The sequence below is a fragment of the Phlebotomus papatasi genome, chromosome 2, assembly GCF_024763615.1.
Source record: "Phlebotomus papatasi isolate M1 chromosome 2, Ppap_2.1, whole genome shotgun sequence".
NCBI classification, from domain to species: domain Eukaryota; kingdom Metazoa; phylum Arthropoda; class Insecta; order Diptera; family Psychodidae; genus Phlebotomus; species Phlebotomus papatasi.
In genome coordinates this window covers 93,425,259-93,441,096 of record NC_077223.1, presented here as the reverse complement: position 1 = coordinate 93,441,096, position 15,838 = coordinate 93,425,259, and the positions used below count along the sequence as shown (strand labels likewise).

At 33.1% G+C, this 15,838-nt stretch overlaps 1 protein-coding gene across 3 annotated transcripts in view; it reads left to right on the top strand.

Moving 5' to 3' along the window:
• The window catches only part of LOC129802422 (talin-2), a 76,577-nt gene that overhangs the window by 26,102 nt on the left and 34,637 nt on the right, over positions 1–15,838 (top strand). The window lies entirely within an intron of this gene.

The window sequence follows — 15,838 nt, the reverse complement described above, 5'->3', positions numbered from 1 at the left end:
GAGATGATAAGTTCAGTTTCATGTCCTTTGAATTCCAACAAAATGAAAGCAGGATAGGGGAAAGTGCCGATTTTTCATACGATCCCAAACTTCATAAGGACTAAATTTTGCCTATGTTTCTGAATAAATGTGACTCCACAGTATATTTTAAATACTATGGGTACTTTCCCCTAGTTTAAAAAATATGGGTGCAATGAGTCCCAATTATTGAGAAACATGGGAAAAATTTGGTCATTACGAAGCCTGGGATCGTACGAAGTATGGGTACTTTCCTCTATAATACTCAGAAGTTCGAGCATGTGGCGAAATCTCTTCTTAAAAAAAAAACATTCAGAAATTTCTTTCAAATATGTAGCATTGAATTTTCACATGTAAGCAAATCCGAATCTGAAGTTTGATGCGCATAGTTTGTGCGCGTTTATAGATAGTTTTCTTATCTATTCTAACATTCTAAATTTTTTTTTATTCAAGTCGGTTTATTGGCAAAGATATAAAAGAACTTTTTTTATAGTAAAAATATATCTTACAATGAATTTTGGAAAGATGAAAATTAACATATATTTTTTGTTAATTGTGAGAAGAAATATGTAGGATTGAAGAGAAAAATTTCATACTATATATACCTCATATACATATGTACGTAGATGAATCTTATTTTTTGGCTTCGAAAACCTATTTGGGTTGGTGGTAAGCTCCTCTCCTCCATCTCTGTTTCTCTCCCGCAGCGTGAGGTTATGTAGGAGAAAGAGCACTATAAGTATGTAAGGTTCAGTAGGGGTGAAAAGAACACTGCAGTCATATCTCAATGGTGGGGTGGTAAAATGGTACATATGATGGTTAATGTTTGAGAAAGGGGAGGGTAAGAGATGGAAAGAACTGTTGTACTTGCGTGTGGTTAGTTGTGTGGGGTGTTTCACATCTGAGAGCTTGGTGGTGTGACCCTTCTGGCGCTGGAGCATCCCTTAGTTATTGTCATTCTAGGCCTAACCGTTGTCCCGAAAGGACACTCCTTTCACTCTCGCAAATTTCCACTAAATTTTCCCAAAAAATCACTATCCTGTCCCAAATCACAACTAAATACACAGTAAAATCTTTTTCACTTAAATTTTTTTAAAAACTTATCTCAAATTTTCAATATGGGCCTTAGATTTTAAATATTTAAGAGTAAAAGTAGTTGCCTATTTAAAATAAAGAAGAACTTCTTTGAGAATTTTTGTGTGTTTGTGCCTAAATGATAGTTGAATTTTTAAAGTTATAGATTGTTAAGAGATAAATTTTGAAGTGCTTTAGTACCGAATTTGCCTTCAACACAAATAAAAACCGTTGTATTGTTGTATCACCCAAATTGCCTCGATATAGGAATAGTAACATTTTGACAATTCTTTTGCCTAAATTAAAATTAAAGAAAAAAACTTTCGTGTACATATTGTGAAGTTTTTAAAAGTTTTTTTTTTTCATGGGATATTTTAATAAAACTAAAAAGATAAGTCTTGAATTTTTCAATTTATAGACATATATATGAAGTAGACAAAAAAAGTAGAGACTTTAGAAAGAAAAGTCAAGACGAAATTGATAAAAATCTCTTTATATGCTCCTCTATATGAACAAATAAAGTTTTTCCTCTTTTCTCCCATCTCCCAAAATCCAAATATCCCACAAGAACTTCTCCAAGCTCTATGGTAAGGAGACTAAGGAGGGTGGCATTTGTGACAGTCGTGGCTTTGGTAACTGAAGTGTGGCTATAAAAGTGATAAACGTTAGTTAACTGCTGCTGAAGTGATTCATAAGCTTCCCTTATATTTGAATTGAAAATCCTCTGGAGAAACAGAGAGATAAAAGAAAGTATAGAGATGAGAGAAGGAAATTTCTACGGAACCAAAATGAACTTCCTGGCGAATTTTACTAGCGTGGGTAAGTGAGATTTTTCTCTGCATTTCCTGACACTGGTAAAAAAAGGTGGATCATTTTGATTCATTCGCGATCCTTTTGGTGAATCAAATATGATCCATCATTTCAAATGTTTCATTTCGATCCTTTTTTGAAAGATCATTTTGATCCATTGCAAAAGAATCAAATTTTGTTACTTTGAATGGTTCACTTTGAGGAGCTTTTCAATGGATCAGTGAATTGATCAAATGGAACTTTTAAAATGATGACTTTTTAATCTATTTTAAATGTAATGCATTTGCCCTTCAAAACAAATTAAAAGAAAAACATATAATATCTGAAATATTTCCAGATATGCGCTTCTAAATGTTCCGAAGCTTGAACGTAGAGCAAAAAACACTTTTTACACAATGAAAATCTAAGGATTTTTTTTCACTATTTGATCAACAGAAAGTTCTCTCTTTCCGGGGGTGGAACACCGACAAAATTACTTAGAATTGTACAAATCCGTGCAACTGGGGATTATTTTAATTTTCACTTTTTTTACTCACTTTTGGCAAATTTTTCACGTTTTCACAAGTCTATAAACTTAATCCTTTTTTACCTATAACATTATAATTTGTAGAAAAGCGCCACTAAATATCTAAAAGGACACAAATTCCACGACAAGCGCACCCCGTTTATTTATGAGCTCAGCGAGTCTCAGTGACTGTCACTGACGTCACTAAAAGTGGCGTGATTATCCAAGTGATCCATTCAAATGTATCACTTTTGACATATCGTACCAAATTTTCAATCGCTGAAATATCACGGTTAAAATTTTAAAGCTATCAATTTATTAGTTTAGACACGTTCCCCTTATATGAGCAAATACAGTAAACACATTTTTTACTGTTTTAATGGTTTTATTTAGTAAGAAAATTCGTGGAAAATAATCGCAATAGTGATCTAATTGAAATGTTCAATTTGATCCATTTGAATGTATCCCATATTTTCTATATTTTTTGGCATAATATCCTGAAGATTGAAAATAGTTGTCTCAAAAATGCCTCATTCTGCCTTGTTATATTATTCCTTTAAACCTAAAAACTCATTTTCGCTATTTTCCTTTTATTAGTTGGCAGAAAAATATTCTTGAACATCGATCTTTCTGAAATGATCGATTCGAGGAACCTTTCAATGTATCATTGAATGTGATCCTTTACTTGGATCATTGAAGTGATTCATTAAAGAAGAATCAATTCAATTCAAGTGATTTGATGAAAATGAACCTTTTAGGCCATGATTCTTTTGAAATAATCCCTGGTGATCCATTCATTTTTACCAGTGGACGTGTTTTTTTTTATTAAATACCACGTTAAATTTTGTTTATGAGAATAAGAGAATTAAAAAAAATGTGGTCAAAAAAAATGGATTATTATGAAAAATATACATTTTGATTCAATTTGAATACATTTACTACAAATATGTGTTCTATAAATTGAGTATATTTTGGGTATAGAGTGGACAAGAGTGGACTGAATATACAGGGAATTGCAAGCAATTGCTTTACTAACATCATCCAGAAACCACTTTAACCAATATTTGTGTGTGTCATATATATAGCACTTTCAGGCTTCTCTAACTATATATAAAAGAAGACAAAAAAACGTGGGGTGAATGCACAGTATTGTAGAATTTGTTGCAAAATTTACCTTTCCCCAAGAATTTATTGATACTTCATACTTTCACAAAATGCCCAGCAGAGTGGTAGATATTTATTATTTTTTTCCCTATTTACTCTCCACAAAGTTCACAACCATAAATTTAGCGATATCCTCATACAAAAGAGATTCTGTATTTTACTTCTGCTAAAAATAGTGTGAAAAATAGCAATTGTGATAAACACAAATGTGTAAAACTGATGTGATCAGAGTTCTTGCAGAATTAACAATTCCCACGATACACAGGAAAAAAGAGGTGGCAAAACGTCTTATTATTTGCGAAATGCTCGAACTCGTCGTGACTCCGATGCAATATCTTAAAAGTACTTTCGCTTCATTTACAATTCACCGGTTAACCGATTTGAACCGATTTATTAAAACATTTAAAAATTCGCCTAATTTAGTTTAGAAGAAACACAATTGAAATTCTGGTATAAAAGATTTACCGGGTTCCGGTCAAAATTCCGAAAACCAAAATCCCGAAAGCCAAAATCCCGGAACGACAATTTCCCGAATTCTTAGCTACTCCCACGGCGATTGCACCCGCGCTTTCTGGAGGCAAAGGGACATTTTCTGTGTCTTGGAAAATTATTCTAAACATTTTCCCCCATATAATTTCATCCCTTTCCGGATTTTGAACATTCGGGATTTTGGATTTCGTGATTTTGGCTGCCACCGGATTTACCGGTTTTATCCGGTGCATTATCGGTTTAGACTTGCCAGAAATCCCAAGATCTTTCTAACAAGGTTTTTAACATATGATCTTGAAAACCCGTTACTAGACTGTTATGCCGAAAATAGACACAGGCTGATCCTCGAGAATACTCAGTTCGAAAAACTTGGCGGTAAAAGATCAGCCCAAACCATCATACACTGAGGATTTAGAATCAAGAATTAGCGTTTTTTGCGTAAATTTCGATTAAATGTGCCCACTTTCATTGCTGAAATACTTCTTAAGTGAAATATCAATGCATTTTTTATACAGACAGGAATACCTTGACCTTCCCATTACTCCTATATTAATGAATTTTAGGATTTTGCGACATTGCGTACCAGTACTCTCCATATTTTTTTCATTCAATTGACATTTCAAAAAGTACCCAAAAACACCCAAAGTGAAGCTTTTTATTTTCAGCACTGGCGCTGATGTCGCCTAATCCTAGTAATTTTACTAGACCTCACGAATTTAGAAGATCAGCCTGATCCTCCAAATTTTGGGCTGATCCCTGAGTGTATTGACACCAACCCTCATTTTTCGGGCTGATCCCTAAGCCGATCCCTGTGTCTATTTTGGGCTTCACTTAGACGAAATGTTCGCCTAGATAGTCTCTAAAAAATATCCAAAAATCGAAAAAAGTTGTGCACGCGTTATCGAGCAATATAAAAAAGAGACATGAGGCAAATTAAGGTAATACTATAGTCCTTTAGATCTAATTATGGTCTTAATGAATAGATCTAATTATGTTAAATAAAAATAATAATTTTCAATGATGGAAATTTAAATATTATGGCTCTGGCATACCTTTTAGATCAGGAAAATTTCGTTAAATAAAATTCGTAGGGGAAAGTGCTCATGCTTTGCACGGTTCCAAGCTTCAAAATGACTAAATTTTTCCTATGATTTTCTATAAATGTGACTCATTCCACCCATATTTTAAAAACCAAGGGAAAGTATCCGGTTTTTAAAATATATTGTGGAGTTACATCTATTCAGAAACATAGGAAAAAAATAGTCATTATGAAGCTTGAGACCGTCCAAAGCATGGGCACTTTCCCCTATCTTTTTCTGTTTCAAAGGTTTTGCATATAGTAAAGAGAGGTAATCCGGATACTTTTCATAGAGTGCGACTTTAATGCTTGTTTTTGGACTGATGAAATATTTTTTTCGCCATTCCAAATCAATAGAATTATTCTTTGTTTAATTTAGAATCATAATAGAAATAGAATTTTAGCAATAATATTGATGAAAATTAATAAAATTACGATAATATTAATATATGCGCAAGAATGTTACTGCGACGCTTTTATGTAACTCTGTTGAATTCGATCAAACTCGGATGCTCATTTTAAGGAAAAGTTTAATGCATAAAAATGAGAAGATATTATTTCAAAAACATTTTTGTAGAGTTTTATTCCATCAATTCATTTCATTAATTTATTATTTAATTATATATATTTTTATTTATTTTAAGATTGCACTCAATTCTTTGATTTTTCCTCGGTTTTCTTGGCTGACTTCCTCCCACGTTTTTTTCTTTTCAGCTTCAATTGGCATTTGAGCCTTTTCCTTTACCATGTTTTTCTCCTTTAGTTTTATCTCCTTTTCTTCTGCCCTTATTTTTTTGTTCCTCTCTCTGGTCAACTTCCGTTCAGCAATTTCTTTCTTTTTTTGTAAATCCTGCCTCAATTTTTCCTCCTGTTCCGCGATAATTTCCTCGGAAGATACAATATACTGGTGTTTGACATTGCTGGCTTTGACCCTCTTCTTCTGACGACGTTTTGGAATTTCTCCTGGCCAGAAATAGCATTGTTTTAGTGTGTCGAAGATCGGTTGAGTCTCAGAAGTTGCAGAGAGTTGGTTTCCAGGGATGACTGGATCATTTGAAAGATTATTGTCGGTGGCCTGATCGTGCTGGTTATTGATAATGAACTCCTCTGAATGTTGGAAAACAATTTTCGGGAAATAAAGACCAGCATAGAAAAGTGGCCCATCCATCCAGCTACTCTGTGGTGACGTTCCCATTTTCCATCCTTCTGCGTTGTGAATGGCAATTTTTGGAGTAATGTCAGTTTTATGAACAGCCATTGGAGGAGCAAGTTCGCCAGTAGCTGACACCATGAAGAGTACTGTGATACATTGCTTCGGTCCTGAATTTTTAAGAGATGGAACTACACGTGAACCTCTCCTGGACAGGACATTTCCATCTTCCGGTGTCAAAAAGAAGGCACTTTCGTCGCAATTAAAAACACGGTCTGGTGAAATGCTCAGAAGGTTGTGTTCTGTGAAATATCCAAGACAATTCTGAAACCATTCCGTGAGGTCTTCAGCAGTAACAGTAGCTCTTTCCAATGAGAAGGATTTTGGCTTGCGCATGCTGAGCTCTGGATGACGCTTAAGAAAATTCCTGAACTAAACGTCTCCGGGTCTTCCAGCTGTAAAATGGTTTAGAATTTTGTAGACCTCACAGATGAGTTTAACGCTGTCCAGAACTTGTTCCTTCCCGATGGGATGCCAGCCATCCGCACATCCCAGGATCCATTTGACAAGCTCTTCTTCTTGTTCTTTTGTAAGCGTCGTTTGGCCTGCCATTGGGGCACTCTTCCGGGTATCTGCCAGTCAATTTGTTGTGCAGTGTTGTTCTTGGGACATTAAATGTTTTGGATGCATATGCTATGGTAGAACCATCTCGTACACACTGCAAGGCATTCCTAATACCTTCCTTAGAGTCGGGCTTGTCCTTATAGGTCTTTTCTTTTGTTCCCTTTGGCATCTGAAACAGAAAAAGAGTCCTGAACAATGCAAATTCTGAACCAAAACATTGACTTTCACCGCATTCGACTTGCATCGAAATGTAAACATTCACAAAAATCACTTATTTCTGTATGAATTATTAATATATTATCAATAAACTCTTACTCACCTTGTAGATCAATAACTACACTAACTTTTATTGATAATTTTGATTGCAAATAGTGTTTTATTATATAGAAAAAACACTAAACTTTTTCCAGCGACGAGCTGTCAACAGCAAAATTTTCTCAGAAATTAAATTTTTAGTACACAACCCAGCTGACCCGAGCTTAAAAAAATATTTCTTTTTAAACCGATAAAAATATAATTTTTGGTTTTTCTTAAAGTAGAATAATTATATTATGATACTTCAGTAATTAATTACAGAAATAAAAATATAAATTATATTTTAAGTGGATGTATCCGAGTTAAATCGGTCGCGGCATCCGAGTTTTGCAATCGTCGGAGTTACATGGCCTTACTATATGTTCATCTCATTCTTTTTCACTGAAAAATAGACTGATATTAAATATTGTGTGATGTCCAGAAGAAGAAGAAGAAGAAGAGTGCGAAAGAGTAGGATAGACTTATCCAAAAGAAAATGAGAGAGAAAAGGATGCGAATTTAAATTTCATGAAATTTTCTTGATCTAAAAGGTGTGCCAGTGCCATTAAAAATAAACTGTCTAGTACTTTGGCAGTAAAAATACTTTTTTTTTTGGAAAAATTAAATTTTTTTTTTACTAATTGTTTTACAGAAATGAGTCTATTTTTTACAAGAAACATTCAAGTTGGTCTAATGGCTCTGGCACACTTTTTAGATCAGGAGAATTTCATGAAGTCAAAATTCGCATTTCTTTCTTTCTCAAACGTTTTGAATATGTCTATCTGTTCCGTTGCACCTAAAATTGGATTAAACTAAATTGATTTAGTTGTGACGTTCAAGAAAGAAGAGTGCGTAAAAGTATGATTATACATGCGAGAAACTTTTAGATAAGAAAGGGAAATGAATTTAGATTTTATGAAATTTCCTAATCTAAAAGGTGTGCTTGAGCTATAAAATTTTTAAATGATTTTTTGAATTTGTATTTGATCATGTTTAATCCTTCATTTTTCTATTTCATAGTAGATTTATAAAAGGTTTTCAAAAGAACATTTTACGATATGATGAGTGTATTACTCTATACTATACTGGCAATACTTAAGGTTTCAATTTCCCCATATTTGCTTGGAATTTTAGTAATACGATTATTAATTGGTGCTGTGAATAATATTGACTTATTTCTTGTACTATGAAGCTTTTCGAGATGAAGAAGTATCATGGAGATAAAATAAATGGTTGAACTTCTGTATTTTGATATACAACTATGCTAAATGTCTAATATTTCACATATATAATAAAGTTATCACACAGTTTTAGTTATCTAACAAGAAAGTGGAAAATACCAACTTCAACAGAATATTTTGAGGTTCTTGCACTATGGAGTTTTCTGTAATTGTAATTATCCAGTTCCATCTAAATTGTTTTTCTCCCCATGAGAAAACGCATCGTCTGGAATTTAATTTTAAAATTTAATCATTTAATATTTAATTGCATTTTCTTCTATTTATTGTGTTAAGATTATTGAGATATTTTCATAATTAAAAATAAAATAATATACAGAATATTTTGTGTATGTGTATTGTGAATTTAGAAATACCTTCAAAATCAATTATTATCTTTACTCTACAACGCTATTTCAATGGGTCTCATACATCCTATACACTCTGTTCATTTTTTAATCGTTCTTTTGAAGCTTTTGGTAAGCTATTCCTTTTCAATTTTCCTCTCTTCTAGATTAAAGGTCTAACTTTTTCCCCTTTCTCCCTCTAAAATAGAATTTGCCAAAAAAAAAGGCACAAAAGTGTGTGATTTTCAAGAAGAAAGGCGAATGAATGAAAAAAAAAGCGAGAAGTGAAATTAATTCCCTTGTCTCTGCCCTTAATGCCATGCGCTTAAAGTCAAGAATGATTTTTGTTCTCCTATATCCCCGACGCCACTGCCGACGTAAAAGCGATAGCGACGCTACTATATGGAGAGGAAAATAGAGAGAAAATTCCCTAGCATTCCTTCTCTCTTTGCCAGAGGTATTTTCATCAAGGTACTGGAGTATCTGACATCAAACAACTTTTCACTGTCTCCAGTTGTCTCTACCTTCTCGTCGGTGGTAAACAGAGAAGAGATTGTGTTCGAAAATAGAAATGAAAAAGTGATGAAACTGATTTAATTTCCGTGTAATTTTCTACACGTTTTTATCTTAACTTTTCTAAATGACTTTAAAAAAATAGTGTGACTAAGAAATTCTTTAAAAAAAAAATTACTTTAAATGAAAAATACTTCTATATATTTTCCACCTAATAGTGTTTCAATAAATGATTTTTACGAGAAAAAAATATGGATCGTGATTCAATTTACAACAATTTGGTTAAAATATTTTGTCCGTGTGAAGAATGTTTTCCTTATCTCTATTTTGAGGAACATGAGAAAAATCAACAAAATCAGGTTAAAATGCTCTTTTTCAAAGCAACAATATTTTTCTTTACTCTATTGAAATTTCCGTTTATTTACATAATTTATATTTCTGATAGGAAAAGAAGATCAATATTTTGCATATTCCTTTCCTATTGTTTTCAAAGGAAAAAGATATACATTAAGTAATAATGTGAATTTTATTCTGTATATTCGAATAAAATTTCACCTAGAAGATACACACAATATTCTATGTTCTATTCTGAAACACATATGATGCGGAAAATTTAAAAGGCAAAAAGTAAAATAAAAAAAAAGTGTGTGGAGATGCAAGAGAGTGGGAAAAAGTAAAAGAGAGAATTGAAAAGTGAGAAAATATTCACAGGGAGATAGGGAAAAACATGTTAAGAAATCTAAGAATATTGAGACATAAAGTCAACGACTTTCCAAATGCTTTCCCACCCAACTTTTCCGATTTGTATTTTCTCCAATATAGACTGTGTGCAATATTGTAGACAAGTGGAAGATTTTCTTTCTTTTTTTTTACAATCCCTATCATTTCCACACTTTGCATATTTTTTTTCTTCGTTGAGAAGGGCTTGAAGGGTTCTTTTGACTTTATAAAGACAAATGTAAATCAATTGTGTGACAACTTGAACTAGATAGGAAAAAGGGACAAAGTAAGATCAATTGAACATCCTTTTTATACGAGGATATTACATTCAAGTACATTCTTTACTTGTACTTTAATCTGATCCATCGATTTTTGTACCCTAAAATGTATATTATTATTTTTATTTTTATTTCATTCAATTATTTTACTAATATTTAACAGAGTATGAACTGCAGTGATTTTTTTGAACTAATATTAGTAAAATTATAAAGAAGTGGCAAAGCATCCCAGGCTTTGCGACCTTTGCGAAGTGCTCGAAATCGTGACTTAGATGCTATACTTCAAAAGTACTTTCCCATCATTTACTGTTTACCGATTCTCAACCGATTTTTACCAATTCCCAACAATTAACAGATCCCACAAAATAGTTATATTTAGGAATTATAAAATTGATTTTCGGACACAAATTACTTTTGGATTCAAAGCCGGTACATTACCGATTAATAATCGATTTGAACCGATTTATAAATCATTTAAAATATTGCGAAAAACGGAGGATGGCATATTCTCAAATTTGAAATATTAAAATTGATTTACGTGGGGGTCCCTCAGCGATTCGAAGATGAGATCTTAGAACTTTTGACCTCTATACCAGTTTCATATGTAGATATAATAGATCAGATGGCAGCCAAAATCCCGAAAAGGCCAAAATCCCGAATGCCAAAATCTCGAAAGCCAAAATCCTGAAAGGGATGAAATTATATGGAGGAAAATGTTTAAAATAATTTCCCAAGACAGAAGATTTCCCTTTGCCTCCAACAAGCACGGGTGCAATCGTGGGAGTAGCTATGACACTTTTAAGAATTCGGGATTTTGGACCATTCGGGATTTTGGCTTTCGGGATTTTGGCGTTCCGGATTTTGGCGTTCCGGATTTTGGCTTTCGGGATTTTGGCTTTCGGGATTTTGACCAGGACCCAATGGATCAACCACGACGATATGTTATTTTTCTCAAAATTAGATTCACAAAATTATACAAAAAAAAATGAATTTCCAATTTGAAATTTATTATTTAATATTAGACCTCGATATGGAGACCTAACTGATACTCAGATACATAAACAATGATACTCAGTTTAACAGTCCACACCTGTCGAACCTCCGCCACTTCAGGAAGATGTTCGATCTCAAGGCGCTCCAAGGCATGATCCTGAATTTGATTCAATAATCTTGTCCTAGATTTTCCCCGAGGTCGACGCCTCTTTACAATGGCTTGCGTAGCTTTTCTGGGTAGTCTGTTTTCATTATGCGCTGAACATAACCATACTTTCGAAGTTGTGATCTCTCAACTCGCAGAAGTAACTTCTCGACTTTTAGCTCCTCACGAAGCGCTACGTTCTTCATTCGATCTCGGCGTGTAATCGCGATCTCATAGATAGATAGATATTTTATTGTCATCAATGCTTTTGGGGATTGCGATACATTGCAAATGTCTTTCTGCGGCCACCGCCGTCTGAATGTTGGTTACCAACCTACTCCGGAGTGAAAACGGTGGAAAACTCCTTCTCAGGTTGTATATGCCAAACATCCTTAGGATGGATATTTTTTAAATTTACAAAACAGCAAGAAATTAAAAAAGAAGACAGTACAAATGCTGCTCTGATTAAACGCAAATCCAACAAAAAACATTGAGAAAAAAATGGCTAGCTCCTAGGAGCTGTCAGGCTTTCGATCATACTTTCGATTATACTTTCGGTTATACTTTCGATCATTACCTAAATCTCATGATAATAAGTGAGAATAGGTGTAGTTATGAAGGAATTACACCTATGGTAAGGAAGGCTCGGTCTTCCTTACCACGCTTCAGCCAAGCTCTCCCTCATTACTGTAGAAGCTTGACCGATTCGCGACGAGAGTTCTGCGTCCACCCTACCATCATTCGTGAACAAAACCCCGAGATACTTGAACTCTTTTCAATGAAGCTGCACTAACATGTAGACTACATTCCCATCAGTTTTCCACTAAACCGTCTCTTGGCTTAAGCCGTAAGTCTGTCTAGGTCATTAGCCCAGTTCCCGAAGGCCTCTAAAAAAATGAAATGAAATGGATCGTTTGTCCTTCATATCAATCCCAAGCCAAAATCTAGCCGAAAATAAATTTAAAAAAATAAACCGTATGACTAAATCTTAAGTATGATGCTCGTATATGTATGCTTTAGTTAGTTTTAAAATCGAAAACCTCTGTCGAATTTTAATAAACATTTTTTTGAAATAAGTTAGCAACTAAAATCTTGATTATTTAATTAAAAAAGAAGGAAAGCTGTGAATTAAAGTATACTCAATTTTTCAAAAGAATACTTATGACACCATCTGCATCCACAAATGATACTTTATACACCGCTTTGTTACCCTAAATAAAAAGTATTGGTAAAAGGGAATGAATATACGCGTCTGTAAAGGCAAAAAGTGCTGGAATTCATGGTAGATTCACTTTGACGGACAAAAAAAGGACAATAGGATTCCTGAAAGGATGAAAGTTGCGAACAATTAAACTGCACTGATACAAACAATTCAGAGACTGAAATAGAATAAAATGGATTCCTAGGATGATGGGTGGTTTAAGGTGGATGGTGTTATAGAAGAACTTTGAAATATACTTCTTTTATTTATCAAGTGACCTCTTTTATTTTCTCCTCAACATTTGTCTCTTCTTCCTTGCAATTCTTTTACCGTTCTTTAAATGCCAACATTCTCTTATATTGATTTTTTTTCTCTATCTCTGTGACTTTTCCATCAACATGATAATGTAAAAGAATCCTATTTTTAGTATGATGGAATATTGTAAGAAAGAAGAAAAAAAAATGTTTTCAGAGAATTGTAAGATTTCCCGTATAGAAATAACATATAAATAAAGACTTTCCATTGTTCTTTCTTTTTCTGTAATAATAAGGTAATGATTGTCTTGAATTTCTCTTGAGTCAATCCAAGGGATGAGTCCATTAAATCACATTAGTGAGCAAAATACCTACTGTGTGAGTTAGGAGGGATTTGAGCTGAGGAAAGAAAAATTCTCGAATGCGTTCTTTATTTAATCAATCTTGAGTGTGTTTATGTAATTTTCGTAATTCTATATCCCTTATATGGGTTTTTTTTTTTTTTGAGGAAGAGGGGATGAATTCAATAATCCACTGTGTGGACATAAGCCAAGAAGGAAATGACACATGAAAGATATATATAAAGGAAGGAAAAAGATATTTATTTTCCACATTTTCAATGCCATTAAAGGGAATTTAATTTTTTGAACAAATTAAAAAAAAGTTGAAGAAAAAAAACGATTTTACAGTAACATGGAGAAGGGTGAGGTACTTTTCTCGGAGCTAATTATCGTTTCTCTACTTGTTTTTGTCATCTCGCTCACACTCATAGAAAATTTTGAAAACATATTTACAAACAAAAGTTATTGTGCGCTACTAAATAAATATTTTCCTCAAATACTCAATGAAATCGTGAGATAACAAAATACTAGTTATTTATAGGTAATTTTAAATTCAAAGAAGAAAACTAAGTAATTAAAAGCTTTATTACTAAATATTTGAGTCGATTAAGGCAGAATCACATTGACAGTTAGTTGCTCACCGTATTTCGTTAATTTACGCATTTTCATCGCAATTCTTACGCAAATTCTCGATTACCGTATTACCTTATCTCACACTCGGTGGCACTAAGTGAAAATAATATAAGAAAATTGAAGAAATAAAACGAAAATTCGATCAATTGTGAAAAAAAACTGTAAGAGAAATTAATAGTACAGTTTTTTTGCTCATCGTTTATCGAATTTTCGTTTTATTTCTTCAATTTTCTTATATTATTTTCACCTAGTGCCACTGAGTATGAGATAAGGTAATACGGTCAATGTGTCAATTTATTGTCTATGTGATTCTGCCCTTAAAGAATTAAAAAGCAGAACCTAAAATTAAAAAGAAGATATTTATTCTTTTAAGGCCTCTACATAGTGGGAGCCATTTCAAAAAAATTTTTAAAAAAAGGAATTTTTGCCGAAAATTCATTCTATGTACAGACGCCATTGATCAAGAAAGATTTGTCGCCTTTTTGCGGTTTAGATTAATTTATTTTGATAAAGTCACGGATAAAATTAGATACACGGAAAATAATACTTTGTAAAATTGTTCATAAATGTTTGTGGATTCCTACTGAGGACCTATGAAATGTTCGTAAATCGTATAACCCACAAAAAGTTCGTAAATGTTTGTATTTTTTCACAAAATAGTTTGTAACATGATCACATGACGAGCATTTTTGTTCTTTTACAAAAAAATTTTATTACTTTTCTTTTTGTCTGACGAAATTATACGAACAAATGACGTAATTTTACAAACATAATTTTATGTAAAGAAGTAATTTAAGTGACGTGAAAATAATATAAGGGCAGGACACGAATGTCCTTTCGTTTTGAAAATTGTCCGCTACTGACGCTTCCGGAAGGGACACTCATGTCCTGCCTTCATATTATTTTATGTGTTTACGAACATTTATGAACAAATGTTTGTAAAAGAATGAAAAAGCTCGTCAAGTGATCATGTTACGAACAAAGTTGTGAAAAAGTACAAACCCTTCCGAACTTTTATATAGGTTGATTTACAAGCATTTTGTAATTTTTGTAATGTAACAAGTCCTCAGAGGGAATCCTCAAACAATTATGAACAATTTTGCGATTTTTTTCCAGTGGTGTATTAGTATTTCTTAAGAAGAATATTAAGCTAGCTAGGGGAAAATGGGGCAGTTTTGAATTTGAGTTGTTTGTTTGATGAGCTTTTAGCTCATCAAATCTATTGGGAAGGTAAATTTCATCATGATAAGGCTCAATTGCATTTTAAAATAGGAGAAATTCCCAATTTTAAAGCTGGACCAATTCAAAGGTGCCCCACTTCCCCCTACTATTTATTCAGAGTAAAAACCTCCCTCCCTATTCATTGAAATATTTATCAGCTTGGTTCAAACATCTTTACCGGATATTATAGGCAAAGAAAAATTGTACTTTATGAATAATTTTGCCTCGGTTTCCCCTATTTAGAGCACCGAAGTCCTAAGTTTGAAATGCAATATTTTTAATTCATATTGATATTTTGTTACTTCCTTTTCGGGAGGGTTGGGTGTAACCTTGAAAACTAGTTTATCATCCTTCTTTTCTTTAAATCACTTGCTAAAATATAAAAAAAAAATAATAAAAATATGGACATTGCTTTGGGTAGTATTCCGGCCACTTTGAGTGAAATTCTGGCCACCTTTTTCTGACCACCTTTTGTGACGCACCGGATAGAAAATTTCAAAACGTCAAACGGAACGAGTTTAATACGTTTATATGACCCACAAGCGCTGAGATCTTCCATGTAATTTGTCCTGAAAACCTGAAGAGTAGCATCTCAAATTTACACGCAGATTCCCGTAGCATTTTGCCCTTCCTGAACCCTTCCAAGGCCTTTTCCACATCATCTTTTTCATAGAAGCAATGGTTTTTTTTCTCTGGACATTGTAGAACTCAGAAATTGAAAAAAAAAAACATAAAATGAATAAGAAATTTAGGAAAGCAAAGGATGTTG